This window comes from Paramormyrops kingsleyae, chromosome 10 (genome assembly GCF_048594095.1).
Source record: "Paramormyrops kingsleyae isolate MSU_618 chromosome 10, PKINGS_0.4, whole genome shotgun sequence".
NCBI classification, from domain to species: domain Eukaryota; kingdom Metazoa; phylum Chordata; class Actinopteri; order Osteoglossiformes; family Mormyridae; genus Paramormyrops; species Paramormyrops kingsleyae.
In genome coordinates, this window is record NC_132806.1 from 25,712,048 (window position 1) to 25,730,158 (window position 18,111).

Consider the following 18,111-nt stretch of genomic DNA (forward strand, 5'->3'; position numbering starts at 1 on the left):
TTTCACACACATCCAGTGCTGCCCCATTCGGGGTACGGCAGTACATTAGCAAGACACGGGCTTAACATTCAATAGAGGCAAAAATGTATTTTCAAAATCACATAATAACACATTTTCCCATTGAACATTTTGTTCCCTTGTTACACACGGAATGTCTAGATTGACGTCGCCCTCTCAATAATATCATCTTGGTCTTCAGTTCACAGTGGTATAGACATGAAGATCAGTCATCTAATGCTGCAAATGCGTTTTAAATCTGACAGGAAGGCACGACAGATCAGAGTCCATGTATAAGAGGTGTACACAGACTTAAATATGAGGTGGAAGGGCAGGGGGATTTATGTTCCTAGGTATTGCCTGAGTATTAGCATATATGTGAAGGGCTGGAAAAGAGCTCAGTGAGTTCCCATGATACCTGCACATGGGTATAAATATGTTCACACTTCTTGTTCCAGTTCCTTATAATCCCTCTTAACCCAGGTGCCGGAAAGGTCCTGCAGTCTTTCATCTCTCACGATCTTACAGGGTCGGTGTCACGGGGGGAGCATTCACGGTCCGCGGCCCCACAAATGAGCCACTGTGTCTCCCCAAACGCCACCCACCAAGGACACCATCTTTTATTTTCAAACATCCCACCGCTCCCGGAAGTTCCGGAAGGTCAGATTAATCCTGGTGCCAGCACCGCTATTTTATGTGGGGAATTTTTGTTTTACGGAACAGCAGGAGCAGAAATGGTAGCTTGTTGGTCGGTGAGAATCAGGCAAAATGTGCTGTTATAGGATTTCATGTAATGTTAAAAGTTATTCATAAGCTGAAAATGTACATGCCCGGTAGAACAGTAGTATGTATAGGATTACAGAGAGAAAGAAAGAGAGAAGTTTTCTGTAGAAGAACTTCAATAGAACGTGGACATTTGGAGTGGCCAAGTACCTGCCGTAACATTTCATCCTTACAGACACGCAGGAGTTCCTTTGCATCAATCATTAATGCTGCATCCATAAATGTATTACAGATTGTAAATGGCTTTATTAATAATACACATAAGAAGATGAATGTTAGAACTTACCTAGCAGCTTTCACTACTCAGTTTTGTTACTGGATTTCTGAAATGAGAATGGGATGGTATTAATACAAGTCAAAATATTATAAGATGGCAAAATATACAAGAAAAACTGATTAGATTTTTGGTCATGATGTATTTTTAGTGAGCAATGTAACACTTCTGTAGTGCAACCTCTTGAGAAAAGTCTGTGGCTCACTGGCAGCTTTCAGGCTAGTGACAGCCTTTTGTAAAATTTTACTGCAGGAAAAACTTGGAAAACGACACCAGCGTTTATATGACAAACCAGTTCCTATGGCTGACTCATGCAAACTGTAGTGTTTAAAACTATTCTGTTTTCCTATCTTTGGCCTTCATACCTACTAAAAATATACCTGTGGAAATATGTAAAAACTACTGTGCTAGATTACAAAAAAAAAAACTTTACGACTGAGATATATCTTTTGTAACATCCTGGTTCTCATGTCCGCCTGACCCTGTTGCTTGTTACCTTTCATTAGTCTTAGCATTTAAGTATCTGTTAGCCTCGTCAGCCCCAGTCTGGTTGATGTCTGCCTTCCTGTTGCCTGTGCCCTTCCCTGTACCAGTCCTCCCATCTTTGACCCCTCCCGTTCCTGTTTGTTTTCCAGCCCCTGTTTAGTTCTGTTCAGTTTTTGTGCAATAAAACCCCCTTTGATGGCCAAATGCCTGCCTTTGAGTCCTTCGTCTCATATACCGTGATACCTTTAGTGTGCAAAATAAATGCAAATGTGCATTGTGTGTTGCCTCAGAGGAGGATCCTCTTCCTGCACAGAGGAGTCAGTATAGATGGTTACTGCCATGGGCAGGAATGACCTATTGTAGTGATATTACTTTTCTACATTATAACTTCCTATAAAATATTAAATACTATGTGGTATTCAAACAAACTTTATCTTCCTACTTTAGATCAATAATTATTTTGAGAAATGACTTAAATGCACCCTTGTAATAAACGCTTTTATAAAGGCACACCTTTCCTAGTCCAATTTGACAACTTGTCAGGTCCTAAGCAAAATATTGTAACAAGGAAAAAAATATATGCTTTAGAGTAGCCAGTGCCATTGAACCAGAGCATATTAACTGATGCACTATATACACATTTTTATCTTTTTTTTTAATGCTGTTGTCATCATTCCTGGCTCTGACTGGAGAACCTGGCATGTGGTTCTAGGGGTTAAAGCTATAGTGATATTTTGGAATACTAAGACCGGCCACTGAGAGGTGTCACCTTGTCAAGGCCATGCAGGGTAAAGACTGCCACTTGCCCACACAAAGCTCACCCAGCGAGAGGCTGACAGAGCAGGAAGGGAACTCCAACACTTAACAGAACGGAATGAGTTGAGATGTGTAATGCGAGGATGGAAAGCATCCAAAGGCATCTGTGGTGACGAGAGAACGATTTCACCTCTGCTGCCTGTTGGTTGCAAGGAAGGTAGAGGCTCCACACAGACTGGATCCTCACAAATCATGCAATTCATTCAGCACTAAGACATGACAAAAGATTAAAGATATTATGGTGAAAGTACGTGCAAATTAAAAGCAAACACACTTGCCCTACAATATTGACTGGGGTAAAGGCTTGCTGTTTTAATAGACTTACACCGAAAGCTAGCAGGGGAATGACTGATCCACTGAGTAAAAAGACGATGGATTGATAATTAATATACCCCTCGCTCTCTATATAAATCTAATATCTTCGATGTAATTTTGAGCACATTAATAAATTACCTGTTAATTAGCTGCCAAGATCCTTGAGAATAGGCCATTGGTATTGTGGGAAAACATCTCTGACATTGCAAATGACCTGATCAACAAGAGGAATTAAAAGACTATTGAAAAACAATTGAAATCTAGCCTTGTCAGAATCATTTGACTGTATTGTTGTTCTATTGGCTGCTGCGTTATCGTGTATTGATGGGCGTGTCGAGCCGTTTTCTTCAACAAAAGCAGTTGTTTCCCGCCGGCTATCAGTGCTAGCATGATGGAAGCAATGATGTGATCTCAAACTCACCTCTTATTCTCTGTTATTCTGCCTTCATCCTGCACAGGAAATAAACAAGTTGCCATCTAATTTTTCCTTACTATTTCCTCAATATTAAACCATATTTTTTTTTATGAATTTTGTATATATAAGCTGTACCAGGAGTGTCTCAATTAAAACGAATGTTCTGTTTCAGTGTCATTAGGACAGTTTGCTCTGATTCCTTTATATGTGTGTGTGTGTATATATATATATATATATATTCCTTAAAATATTCATATTTTTTTGGATGTTCATCAAGATCAGTTGGGATTTGACTCCCAATCCATACTTTCTGTTTTTGTACAACCATCTGATTTCCTCTCATAGTGCAGAAACATACTTGAGTAAATTGATGTTTCTGGGGGGGAAATAAATAAGATTTAAGAAAATGACTGTGATAAGAATAACAATACAAAGTAAGACTAAGATGCACTTTATTGATGCCATGAAGGGAAATTTCGACATTACAGCAGCAGTTATAAATGGGATCAGATGAGACATGTAACATAATGAAACACAGCATGAAGGGACGTGTAACAAAGTGACAAGTGCCAGAATGATCGCTGATTTGTTAATATTGTTTCATTAATAAAGATATCCTGCAAGGCACCAATGCAACTGCAAGCCTAGTGTGCCTTCAGAATATGTATTAGCAACACATGTAAGACGATTAACCATATGCATTTATCCTTACACCCTGCCATTTATTAAGAATGTTAGTTTGACCCACTTTAAGTAAGTAGACATCCCATGTTCTATACAGAAAACAATGGCTATTGCTCTAAATCCAATATAACGGGCATGTTTTATATTTATGAAAGAAACTGAAAGCAATGTAATTCATTAGGAAAAAAATTCCATGCTCCCACAATTCCAACATGTATCCCGTTACACAATAAATCAAGAATGGCTACATGTGCTGGCAACTTTTAGAGGGACTGAAATCTTGGCGCTTGTTGTGTGATGGAAGCATTGTCAATGTCTACTGAAACAAAAGCGTTGTCTTTGATCCGGTAGAGAACTACTTACCTCTGATGTTGAAGGGCTACAACTATGAGGAAGCTGAACACAGGATGGTGTCAACCTGGCTTAGATAGAAATGACTGGAATTCAGTGGTTCACTTGGTTGGAACATAAGCCTATAGATATTGCAGCTTTCCAGACCTGAACTGAAGATCGATGTGCAGCCATTAAATCGCTCTGTCTGCAGTGGCTGAAGCTACCATTTTTTCTGTTTTACAAGGATTTTCCAAATGAAAGGCCAGTGTGTAATAAAATAGCCTGGAATGACAGCACCAGATAGGCCTGTGATCCATTATCAGTATTCTTCCTTAGAAACAATAGGTTGCAAAAAACTGAAATTTTTCATAGAGAAATGTTTCAGATCTGGTATTGTAATGAGAAGATCTCACATACTGCTTCTTAAACCCTAGCAAAACGGAACAGCTTGGGTTCATTCAAACTGAAAACATACTTATAAATACTGAAAACAAGCTGCTGTGAAGATAGACATCTGTCTTCAGGCATTTGACGAAGACCACCCTAACGCTCTTCACATCTAAGTCACCCAGTTATTCGAAAACAGCATGAATGAATTGTTGATTGTGCTGCATTTAAAACACAATGATTTAAAATACAGAGCTAATTTCAATGAATATGACGATGTTAAGTACTGTAGGTTTGAAGCTATGTGATTTTGCTTGATACATAATACACTCAAAGTCTTGTTCTTCTGAGCTATGGGATGTTAATCAGTTAGTTGGTTTTGGAAACGAATTCCAAACACGTTCGAATACGTTACGTTGTTTATCTAAGGCAACTTACAATTATACCCCTGCAGCTAAAAAATTACGAGAATTGAATTGGCAGCAATCAGGTTAACAGCCTGAGTTCTTGTCCACCATGACATTGGCAGCCTTATTGCTGACTAGGGGACACTGCATGATCATTTTTTTAAATTGAGGCAAAATTATTAGTATCGGTCTATAAACATTTACAAACATTCAACCACTCAGAGATGTGCTTAAATATTAAGTGATGGTAACAGGACCACACAAGTTTGCTGGCAACATACTTAACTCCAGAATGCATTCCTGGTATTATTTTTGCTGGAATATGAAATAATTTGTAGAATTATTACTTTGACCTAGAAGGCTGCAGTTTATTCCAGTTACATCAGCAAAGCATCCAGCGTCGACCCCTGGGGTAAGAATGACTCTAAGCTGGATCACAAGCAAGACCAGGTCTTGTTATTTTTTCAGTAACAGGCTGGACTTTGATGACGCCCTAATCAGACTTATTGATCACCAAAAGAAATAACAGTAAAAATCAACCGGCCTAAACCAAAAATTGTTCCAGGCATGGAAAAAGTTTGGAACAGCAGGTGTTTTTAATATGCCTTATACTGCTCCTCTTTTAGCTGTTGAAGCAAATGAGTATGATTTTGTAAGACAAAATAAAATGTATCAAGACTGGAGTATAGAATTAAATGCTTTACCGTAACTCATTGAAATAAACTCTCTCCAATATGTGCTTCTGGAGGAAAAGCAATCGTGGCTTTTTGCCATTTTTTTGATCATGTCGAGAATCCATTTGGAGCCTCAGTATCGATTGAGCCTGGGCATCTGGGCCTGCTATGTGAAGATTAGCCAGATAAGATCTGCGCAAGAAAAGGTACATGGACTTAGGACTGCGTTCCACAACAGTGTCACTCATATAAAGTAGCTCGCCAAGCTTGTAAAAATTAGGTTTAATATCAGTCCTGAGTTCTGCCTTTTGTTAGGTGTCTTTCTTTGTGTATCGGCTCCCATCTGCTCCCTGCATGTTCTATCTCAGTGTCCATATGTCGGTTGCACAGATGTCCCCACAAATACAATAGGTTCCTGCAGCCAATCCTTCCAGATTTACATGCTCCTGGATTTTCATGCCTATCTCTTCGCCTGAATGTGGGTGATGCAAGGTGCTGACACTCAGGAACAGCAGCCCGGAGGACATGCGAGATCGAGGGCCTTCTTGGCTCGCTCCCATAGTACGCTTTACTGAACGCGTTTTTATTTTTAATTTTTGCTCCGAGGTCAAAAATAACATACCTTTAGCGTCAGTAACGTTATTTTTTATCAGATCTGGTTTTGTGCGTAGTGTATTCGGTTGTCATTTGGGGACATGAGAAAATCAATACAGAGTACAGCAAATGCTCTCATTATGCTAGCTAAGCATTTAAATAAGAAAAAAAGGAAAGCGATGAAAAATACTTTCCAAGCTTTTTGACGCTTTTTTTTCCCAGTGTGACGCAGTATCACAGACAATCTACGAATTTCAGGCATTCGGCTGTTACCCTGCAGCCGCTCTCCATTCTACTGCCTAGTGACTGACTCGGCTAAATGCTAAGTAAGATATGGGATGAGGTTAGGATGATGTAACGCCAAACCTGTTCAAGCGAATTGTCATAGGGTGTCCCTGGGATTATATTTAATTAGCTGTAATATTTGAAAAAGGCGCTGGCCTTTTTCTCCCTATTTAAAACGAAGCCCAGTTCTGTCCTGACTTGACTAGCATTGGTTATTTTCAATTTCTATTGTGTCTCATCAATGCCTGGTAGTTTTGGGAATACTCTGGAAATTAAGGTGTCAAGTCTTTCGATATTACAATTGCTATTACTGAAGCAGCATTATAATGATGGCTGATGTTTTTCCTCACACTGGTACAATGAAAGCGTCACTAATGTTGATAATGATAATGAACTTCAAACAGAATTAAATTCTGGCACTGAAGGTTTGATAATATCTGCTGTCATGGCAGGCCAAGTGGAAAAAAACCAGCTTAAAACATTTCCTAAATTTCTAAATTAGAAAATAAAATTTCAAAGCTATTTTTTTAAATTAAAAGATTTTAACAATTTAAATAAATCAAAGTTTGTGTTTTTATCCATAAATATTTCCATGATGATTATAATCTAATGCAATTATAAGAATCAGTTTAGTCAATAGATTTTCTACAGGCTTATCTGTCTAGTAGTCTTGGTTAATATAATACATTTTAGGACTTGAAAAATAAAAGCATTTATTTGATTGGTTCCCAGTTTATAATTCAGCAATGCTGAAGAAATATGAAAGACCTGTCACTTGGATAAAATCCCCTGAGATGAAAAGAATCAATTTCAATAGGCCGATATTTAATCAAAATGTCACATTTCATTCAGCATCAATGAATCTATCTATACAATTGATTTGAATGATAGTTATCAGTTGTGTTTACATATCAACCAAGCCACCTCTGCTTACCTGCCATTTCACATCGTGAAGACTGCAAATCAACAGCCGCACATCTACAACCCTCAGATTAAAAAAATTAAGTCCTGAAAAATCCTGTCATTTTACTCTTGGAAATGTTGTCAGACTGTGGAATGATTTTCAGTTTTCTCTCTCCTGCATGGCCCCATTAAAAAAAGAAAAGAACACAATGATGCCAAAAAATTCTACAGAATTTATAATGTATGAAACATATTGCATTTTCTATTTTCATCTAGGCTGCTGTGTTTTCTTGGCTTTTGTTTGTCTCCTTTATTGATAATAAATCTTATTTAAGAACATTAAGAGTACATTTTAGAAGCTCTCTACATTAGAGCGCTTCCAAGACTCTCACAACTTTGGTTATGAAAATGTCTAAATTAATCACATTCATTTTAGTAGTCAAAAATAAAACCTAAGGCTATACTTTGCTAGCTTGAAAGTTCTGTCTTTTGGGTTTTCATGGTCTAAAGGATATAATAGTTTTTCATTACTGAGTGAATTTTTAGAAGCGTTAGGAATTCATCTTCAAAGTGCTCATACTGAGCATCAGGGTTCTTAAGATTTTTGCAGAGTTCAATATTACTTTGAAAGTAGATGCTCGGTTGTGTATTTGCTTTTTTTAAAGAGATATTGATTTTTAAAATGGATTGTCTCCCCAATAGGAGATCTAAATCCTAAACGCAAGATCACTTTACCCAGTCCTGTTTACCATTTCCAGAAAATTTGGATTCACCCTGGACAAGTCTGAGTGTAATATATTCCACAACACACCGTTATGTTTGACGCATTGTGATTTTCAGACCCTGCCCTCCTTGGCCCTTTAGAGTAAAGTGTGTGCCCTTAATTATTCTGTTGACCGACAATTAAATGAAGGAGGCACATAATAGCTGTAATATTGAATCACCTGAAAATGGGGCTCCCTTAGAAGACTGTTATGAAATGAGCTGGAGAGACTAAAAAGAAGTCATTAACTGGAGGAGGTTCAACAAATGTCTGGGAACTGATTTATGATAATACACTATCTATCTCCATCATATTGGGTCCTTGGGAGTGGTTTTAAATATACAATAATGTGTTATTTTTAAGCCTGGGGTGTTAGCTGTGTATTATAAGGGTAGCAGGACATAATGAGCGAGCCAAATTCATCCTCCCTTTCAAGACAAAGAGAAATTGGTTTGCTATGTCGGAGTCCCCTCAGAATATGGTGCCCTAGGCGGCTGCCTATGTCACCTAATGTGTTGATCAGCCCTGGCTATAGATCTGCATTTGATCATTATACATGACAGGAGGGGGGGGGGTGTCATGTGTTACCAGCTAAATATTTTGCATCGTGCCTTTTGGTGACTTCTGCTGCGTAGGTGTCCATACTCCAAAGGCAGCTTTTAGCCAAACGGAGCCATGCTGTGCGTGTCCTCGGGCATGGGGGGTGCGTGTCCTCGTGCATGGGGGGTGTGTGTCCTCGTGCATGCTGAGGGCTCCGTGGAGATGCTGGCACGGGCATCGCTGACTATCAGCACACTGCAGGGGCGTTCTCGCACTTGGGGTACGCCTAGGTGAAACAGAATCCCCAAGACCAACAGGAGCATCACACAAAGACATTTAACTCTCACCCAGCAATAGATAAACAGTGACTGATCCCCACAGCTCCTGACTTCCCTGATAAAAGCCAACGCTGCAATTACTAGGGGACCAGGACTCCAGGGAGTTGTTTATATGGACGGCGCTTCGGCCTCCCCTTAATATGAAAGTCCAAGCAGTCGAGGTATTTAAACAGCATCGATTTCTGTGCTTGGAGTCCCTGCTCGTCAGCAAATCTCACAGGCCACCAGGCAGACTAATAGACGGTGGCTCCCCGTTTCGGCCTGAGCTGCCAGCGTATTGGGGCTGCGATTGGAAACCTGATAAACGGGCTGCCTCAGTCGTCTCGTTTAGGCCCCTCGCTCCTTTCAACGCGATTCAGTCTTTGAGCAAACACCTGCAATGGGCCACTGTGAACCTGCCAGCTCCCTCTGTCAATTAAAATAAGTCATGAAAGTCGGAGCATGAAAGCTAGCTTAACAAAGGGAATCGGACCCTCATAACTGGAATTCTTTTGACTAGCAATATAAAGGGACGTATATATAGAAATAAATCAAATTTTACGGTAAAATGCATTCGGTTTCATTTCATTGGATGCTACATAATCATGCTTGAAGTATTCCGCCTCATTTCATTTCGATTTATGTTGGAGCTCCATCAGACTGGCAAAATTAGACAGGATAAGCCTTCTTTGTTGTAAAAAAAAAAAAAAAAAAAACATTTCATTTGATTAAAAATTTATGTTCTAACATACAGCATTGTTTTAATTTCTTTAAGAAACAGAGTTTCAAAACCACCTTAAACTATAAGCACAGAAAGTGGTTGCAGGCTTGAATAATATGACGGCCATATAAGGAGCCAAAAAAAATAAAATATAAGAGGAAAAAATGAATTCTTCATGAGTCAGATCAATAAAGCTTGAACTTGGAGATTTTATAATGAATGACCAACCGCAGGGGATGACTCTGGAGGACTTATGTCATTTATTTGATAATATACTCTACCCCCCTAACCCTCCCTCTTCACACATACAAGCAGAAGTATAGATTAAGAGCCGTCACATTCTCGTCCACAAGCCATGCTGCTGGAAATTCACTCCTGTGCCCCCTTACACTGGTTCCCAGCTAATGCCATCTGGAAAGTAGCTTGCATCATCACTGCCATCAATTTTTATTATCATATTTGCATGATAGCCTGTTTATTGTTTGCTGACTAATTAGTTTATTCCTTCTACTTGCCTTAAAAAGCATTTTCTTTTATCATGTAGCTGCATATAGAAGAATATTTTGTTCCAGTGGCTGCCTCAGAAGCCACTAGAGAGGGGTAATTAGCACACAGCGGGCCGAGGCTACTGTGTTTTGCCTTATAAAGCACTTTTATGGCGAAAGCAAACCTATAGATGGAGCCATAGAGATGTTTACATCCATACTACTTAATCAGGGAGTGGTATTCATCATCCATCCCAGCACTGGTAAACAAGCCATCAACCATCACTCGACATTTCTCCCTGATGAAATGCACTGCTGAGAGTCTTACCTGTATTTAATTTTTTTTTATGACATAGTGACAAGGATCAGCTTCCATTATATGCACGTCTCAGTGGTGTCTTCAACTTATTGTGAATATGAGCAGAATGTCTCCAAGGTGAATGTCGCTCTCACTGCGTGACAAGACTTAACCTTTACTAATGATGCTGCCACGTCCCACAGTATCTTGCCTCCGCAGTAAAATTAATAAACACAGCACTTGGAATCTCTGCTTGATATGAACCCGGATATACTGGGTATGGTAGGGCAATGTGTGGCTCCATGCCCATAAACGGAAGATTGTTCATTCAAATCCCATAGTTGGCACTGAATGATTTTAATTTTGGATCTTTGAACAAGGTCCTTAATCACAATTGCTCCAGGGACACTGACCCTTTATCCTGATCCTTACTTGGATATGACTTGGACCACAGCTAAATGACTAAATGTAAATATGAAACTGCACACACAACTGTCTTTCATCAATTGTCAGTCGCTTAGATATCATCAGCACTTATTCTCAGCCTCATGCTCCTGTCACTTCCTTGCTCTTTTGCTCTGCTGGCCCAGCCTCCAACCACACAATAACGAACAAGATATTTCTTTCAGTGACTGATTGCCTGATTAGTTTAGTTAACTGGTTAGCTTAATTATAGCACTGAAATCATCTACACTGCTATTTGGCAGAAGTCTTTATCAGCTTGACAATTGCCTTAAAAAATTTCAGAATCTATACGTTTGGATATATTAAATATATTCATTCGTATATTCGTTCTGTGAGGAATTAGAGGGTGTGACCATCTCGGGAAGAAGAGTCAGGTGACTTGGGTTGGTACGGAAGCCTAGAAAGGCTATGCATTATTTTTTTTTTTCTGCCAAAAGTTGTTTTTCATTGTCAATAAAGGGTCTCAGTCAACCGTGGATTTGAGTATGTGCTGCCAATCGGAGTCAACCAAGTAAAACTATTAAAGTATTAAATTATTCATGTGCCAAAACTGCACCCTTATCAATAATAGAGAGTTAAGGCCCATCTCATGTATTTGCATAAATTTTCATAAAATGGCTTTGATTGTCTGTATGAACAATGGCAACACTGTAAGCCCCTCACAGGAGCTGGACATATAGCCTACATTCTGTTGTGTTTGACTTGCTTTTAGTTAGTATTTAGCTTTACTTAGTCATTTTAAGCTAGTTTTTTGTTGCTTTTGCATTTGAATTTCAACACTGGCACATGCATCTATGGATGACTCAGATCCTATAGTGAAAATCACTACTATTTTTTTCTTGTTGTTTTCTCATGATAACAAATGATATCAAGCGCCTTATTATTGGTGGGGGGGGGGGGGGCAGTAAATTGCCAGCTGTGTGCCATCATTATGTTGATTAATTAGTTAAACTTCAGACAAATCAGTGTGAAAAGCAAGCTAACTTAATGACACAGATTTTCATTGATGGAATAGACAGTGCTGTTTAGTCTGCTAATTATGCTGATCCAAGCTGCCAATATGTCCAGCCAGGTCAGCCATCTTTACACATATCATGAAATAGTAGCAAAAAACAATCACGGGGGAAAAGTAGTAAAATTACTGTTGTCGAAAAAAACAGCATTGCAATAACTTTTGGTGAAAAAATAATAGTGAAAAACATTATTATATCTAAAATATATGGCCTCTATATATTCAAGTCTAAAGATAAATGTCATGTTTTGTTGTGTGTTAGACCTGATCCTGAGTTTTGATGGGTCACATAGTATATGGCTAAGCTTACAGTACCATTGTAATTTTTTGTGCTTCCTCACCTGTGTGGTGTGAACTTTATCTCTTACCGGCCCCTGTTTACATCATTCCCTTTCATGTGAATCTGTCTGCAAAGTTGGCTTAACGGATCCTCATATGTCTTCAGGCAGAAATCCTGCCCCAGATAATTACGACGGTCCATGTCCAGTGAAGCACACAGAAATGTTTGTGTGTCTAACATAAAACTACGAGCAAATAAAAATCACTGCTGTGGAACTGCTGTTTTAGCAAGCAGAATCAATACAACTGGGCCTAGTCGGCTCTGTCTTTGGTTCCCTATGAAGGTAGCACAGTCTTTCATAAAACAAAAACACGCCTATCTGCCGATGGTTCACTCTAGATTCTCAGGGCTGGATTTATCATTTTCTCTCTCAATGCAATAGTTTCAATTCTCAGAAGAGTATAAATGAAAGAGGAAAAAAAACGTAGAGTCTAATGTTGTACTCCTATTTATAATTACTATTTCAGTTTAAACACACCTGCCATCCAAACATAACCTTAGGGATTTGTGGGGATGGAGAGGGAAATTCTCAGGCTGGGGGGTGGATAAGTGTCGGTAACTGTTACAAACTCGTATAATTATTTTGAAAAACACAATATAGAGGAATTCAAGTGTGAAGACTGGGAGTGCATTGCAAAAGTCCTTTCAGAGCCCTGAGAACACAATGCGTGAAATTTGTCTGCTGTATTTGGAAGTGTATTAAACAGGGGAAGAAGGAAGGTCTTACAGTGAAATAAAACCCTACCCACCAGACTTTGACTGAAAGACACATCTTTCTAGGAAATATTCCCATTCATCTAAAAGTGATTAGTTTCATTATTTTCTGTGACTTTCTATGACTGGTTTTATGACCAGTATCAATGATGAATACAAACCTGATTGCAGCAACTGTGAAATTTTATTTTAACATTTTTTTTATAATTGTTTTTATATTGTTTACCATCTTTTTCTCTTGGAACTAAACATTGGGTTTTTTGTCCAGCGATGACACCCAAATTTGATGAACTTTGTGATTTGGCGTTGTAATACTGCTTGGCTGTGTAATACAAAGCTTTTTGGCGTTGTAATACGATTTGGCTGATTGATACAAGGTTTTCAGCCCTGCATCAGTAACCGTTAACTAATCCAGGGATGGCGATGACTAATAATGACAGACGAGAAATCTGCTACTAGTGACATTTTCAATTTTCCAAAGGGCTTCTGGTACAAAAGCCACCAAACGCTCTTCAGCGGGAACCAAGCCATAGTGGCTGGTGTAAATCAATTTCCTTGCATGACCTTTGACAAAAACGACATTTAATACCACATGGTTCTTATCATGTTTCGTGTTTGTCCCCACAGCGGCCCAATCCCCCTGTCTAGAAGCTTGTCTGTTCCCTGATACCAAGAGTTCAGTTGCACTTTTAGGAACTTCAATGAAACTGTAAGTACTGCATCCCGGGAAAACCGTCACCTGTCATCACAACAAGCATTTCCATTAATCTGTTCTATGTGTTTTAAATGTAGGGGAGACTTTATCTTTTTTTTTGTAGGAATTAGTGGTCATTTCTCTTTTTTTGTATGTAGCTTGTATACTTACAAACTTGTACAGAAAATTCTGCAGCTCAACAGGGAATATTACATTGTGTATTCAGCAGTGTCATTGAAAACCTTCCGCTTCTGCATGCATTAAGCCGGGCTATTTACTGCTCTCGCTCTTCCCATCTTCAGCAACCCATTCATCAAGAGTGATGAATAGCATGTGTCGACATAAACACACCACCTTCATAAACGTGTCCCTTTCCGCTCCCTTTGGCACCGAGGGAGATAGACATCCACCGCCACCCCCCATTCCCATCCCCATTCCCACCCCAGGCTCCGCCCTCCATCTCCAGCTTTAGATCGCCCTGTATACTGAGCCATAAAGGACCATGTACAGGGCTCGTGGCCATTTTCAGAGTTAGCTGAAAGATTTTAACATTATTGATTTTCTGAGTGCAGCGACCGTTTTGTTAAGATCAGAAGGTAGAAGATGACACTCGTGTCCTGGTGTGACAGTCTGGCTCTGCCAGGTTGTGAGCTTTACGGAAGAATAACCAGGATTAGCACAGATTTTCATTCTCTTACAGATGTACTCTGTGCCTGTGTAGTTTACCTTCTGAAGCCTTTCCTGTTGCCAAACAAAATAAGAACTTATTTTAAATGTGATAGCTGGAAGTACTGGTCACTGGTGAGTGAAATATATAAAGCAGATGGCAGGCTTGATTTTTAAAATTATTTGCTTTATTAGCTTGTTCATGTATTCAATTCATTTTTCCTATCAACAAGAAAAGGTTTATTGTGAGTGTCTAAGTTTTTTTTTTTAACTTCATAGCTTACAGTTAAACTCAAAAGCACTCATTCTTCACTTGTGATCAGCAAAACAAATGTATACCATTCCACCAAGTGAGGGAGTTTGCAGTGGTCAGCTGATCTTGGCACACTGCTGCATAAGCAAAGCCCTATGCTTTATGAGGCAGTTGTGAGCTGCTGGTCGCCAGTGGTTGCACCTGCATTGCACCTGCATTGCACCTTCTCTGTTGGGGTGCTTAGCAGTATAAAGTCTGTTTGTGTTTTCTGTGGCAAATGTTGATCACCTTGAAGTTCAAATGTCCTCTGTGTTCTTAACATCCAGAATAAGACCTTATTAGCAATTTAGAGCAATCTTATGTGCAATTGATCTCTGGAATTTTACATTCCTTTATTGACACCTTTTATCCTTTTTTCAGTCTTCCTGATGTAGACTGGCGATTGTCGCAAATGGTACCGGGCTGTGTGTTTATTAGACAGGCAGCATATGGTGTTTGTCAGCAGGAAAGTATCTTTATTGCTTGATTATTCAGCCTTTGCTTTAATTTGAAATTCACCTTAATTAAAAAGTCAACATGCATAAGGAGCAGTTTATATGCTTAGCTCCAGAATAAGCCATTTCTGTGCTATGTTGGTCTTTTTAAGCTCATCATCTCCTTTCTCCAAATACCTCAGTGGTCAGACACTTGGGGGGGCGCATTGTAGCTAAGTGGGTTAGGCCCTCTGATGGCAAAGTGCTTATGATCGGCAGTTCACCAGTTCAAGCCTCAGCAGAATCGTCACTTTTCCTTTGGGCCCTTGAAAAAGGAGTTTAACCCCCCCCCCCACAAAATACCCCAGCGGCACTACATAGACAGTCTGACCCTGTGCTTTAACCCCAATCTATGCTCTCAGCTGTCTGTGCGTGTCTCAAAAAAGAGCAAGATGGGATATGTGGAGAAACGGTATTTCAATGTAACTGTACTTATGCAAATGGAAAATACAGCATTTCATTTGTTTTATGTTCTGAGGTCGATCCCTGTGCATTTTTTCCCCCCACATGCATAAATGGCCCCCACCAAACTCAGCGTCACTGCCTCTTGCTGCTTGGTATGCTTTAATTATGTTCTGAAGTCCGCTAATCAGAGACAGAGTAGAACAGGATAAGAACATAAGAAATTTACAAACTAGAGGAAGCCATTCGGCCCATCAAGCTCGTTTGGGGAGAACTTAACTAATAGCTCAGAGTTGTTAAAATCTTATCTAGCTCTGATTTAAAGGAACCCATGGTTTTAGCTTCCACTACACTAGCAGGAAGACTATTCCATACTCTAACTACACGCTGTGTAAAGAAGTGCTTCCTCAAATTTGTTTTAAAATGTTCTCCCGCTAATTTCCACTTATGGCCACGAGTTCTAGAAATTTGTATGTAGAATCAGTGGAGAAGCAGGCATCAGTGACGTCCACACTCTGCAGTCAGGCTCCCATGCAGGTTAGGATCAGTCCCTGACCCGAGAGGCATATCACTGCAACCAAGAGCCAAATGTCGAGTGGGAGGGGCAATGTCAAATATGAGAGGCAATGTGGGAGGGGTTTATAACTGTTATCATCTGATGCCCTAACCCCAACCCTAACCCTGACTATAAACCCCTCCTACCCTCTCATGACAAACCTCTCCTACTCGAGATTGCCCCTCCCACTCGACACTCGGCCCTCAGCTACAGCGATATATACTTGCCTGTGTTGCCATCCTCCATAAAGCAGATTCAATGCAATTCTGGGTAATTAAGCACGAACTTGAGGTTCTGTTACGGTCGAGACTTTCCTTTCCTGAGTTTCAATTTAATTTAACTCCATTTACTGTAAGTACGTCTGGTGGGGGCAGGGAGAGGGGGGTGTCATTAGAGATAATGGGCTGGAGTTCACCTCGAGGCTGATTCTCTGGGTTCAGCAGAGCATAGCAAAGGCTCTGTCCGGATTCTACAGGTGCTCCTGGGATGTCAAAGTGCCAGTGGTGTGTTCTCCCGCCATACTTGGGATACAGAGCATTGCTGTTCAGCATTGCTGTTCAGCGTTGCTGTTCAGCGTTGCTGTTCAGCGTTGCTGTTCAGCGTTGCTGTTCAGCGTTGCTGTTCAGCAGTTGTTCCCACAGATTGTATTGATCAGTGTTTTACCCTTGCATCAAGGCAAGATTAGTTTTTTAAGGACTATTTTATAACTTAAAATAGTCAAACATCAATACAAGTCTGGGATGGTTGGATAATGGCACACTTGGTTTCAGTTCCAGTGCACATAATGTCACCCTGCCCACCCGCCCTCCCCCCCAAAAAAACAACTGACTTTCCCCTACATACTGTATCTCAACCAAGAGGACTGTCTGCTATAACACAACACAGACACCCAATGGATTGTTATGCACTGAATAACTGCACAATGCACTGTATCAACTAAAAAACTACCAGGTATATTTACTATGCTGCTAATTTCGTAATCATAAATAACACTGTTATGCTGATAAATAAATTAAATATGATTGCTAGGGGTGTGAGGAAAACTCGATTGTGTCACGATACTTCAAAGTGACGATTTTAATATCGCTGCGAGAGTTTAAAAAAATGAATCGATTTCTAAACAGGTGGGGGTGACTGAAATGATGTTGTTCGCATTTGGTACTGCTAATATATTTGCCCAGTTACACACAGCCTGATTCTGTTAAGGGACTCACATGTGCTACAGTATTAAGTATGAGTAAGCGTGTGCCGAGACTTTTCCTGCACCATCTCAATTTAAAGCCACAGCTAACGAAATGCAAACTTTCATTGAATATCTCTACACCTCTTCCCTGAACACTAAGAAAATTGCTAAACAAAATGAACTATTTACTCCTTTTTTAAACTCCTCCCTGAGGGTTCACCTGACTCCCTGTCTTGCGTTCTGATTGGCTGTAGCTCAGGGGTGGCCAATCTTATCCGCAAAGGGCCGCGGTGTTTGCGGGTTTTCGCTGCAGCTACTGTACCTAACTATATTACTAATTAGAGGACTGATTGGCTGCGGAGTCATATGCACCGGCCCTTTGCGGATAAGATGAGCCACCGCTGCTGTAGCTCCTCATCGCATTTACTGCCGGTCACAACATTTTTCACACTACAGGAGTTGCCGACTGGTTTAGCCTGCAAGACATCTGACGTGTGTCTGCGGTGGATCGGCGACTCGGATGCTGTAGTCTAAAATGAGTTAGCATGCTGGATGTGTTTCCATAAAAATATCCGAGTTCGGTGTATTAGTCTTAACTATTAAACTACTCTCTCTCTCTCTCTGCAGTTTTGGCATAATTTATTTGGAGGTCAAAATGTTCCCAAACTACTGATTTAAGAAATGTGGGAGATTCTTTGAGCTCCCTATTACTAGCTGTAACCAACTCAAAGCCACAATTAGCAATTTTCCATTACCTAGTTTTCCATGTTGAACATCTACTTAGGTTTCACCCGTGTCAGGAAATGTTTTAATTGC

The 18,111-nt window shown here is 39.9% G+C and overlaps 1 protein-coding gene across 3 annotated transcripts in view; it reads left to right on the top strand.

The window, feature by feature from the left end:
- The window catches only part of frmpd3 (FERM and PDZ domain containing 3), a 107,741-nt gene that overhangs the window by 25,939 nt on the left and 63,691 nt on the right, over positions 1 to 18,111 (top strand). For all 3 annotated transcript variants that reach the window (XM_072717583.1, XM_023816472.2, XM_023816478.2), the window contains exon 2: positions 13,636 to 13,717. The gene's annotated coding sequence lies outside the window, so the exon portion shown is untranslated. The remainder of the gene's footprint in view (positions 1 to 13,635; positions 13,718 to 18,111) is intronic.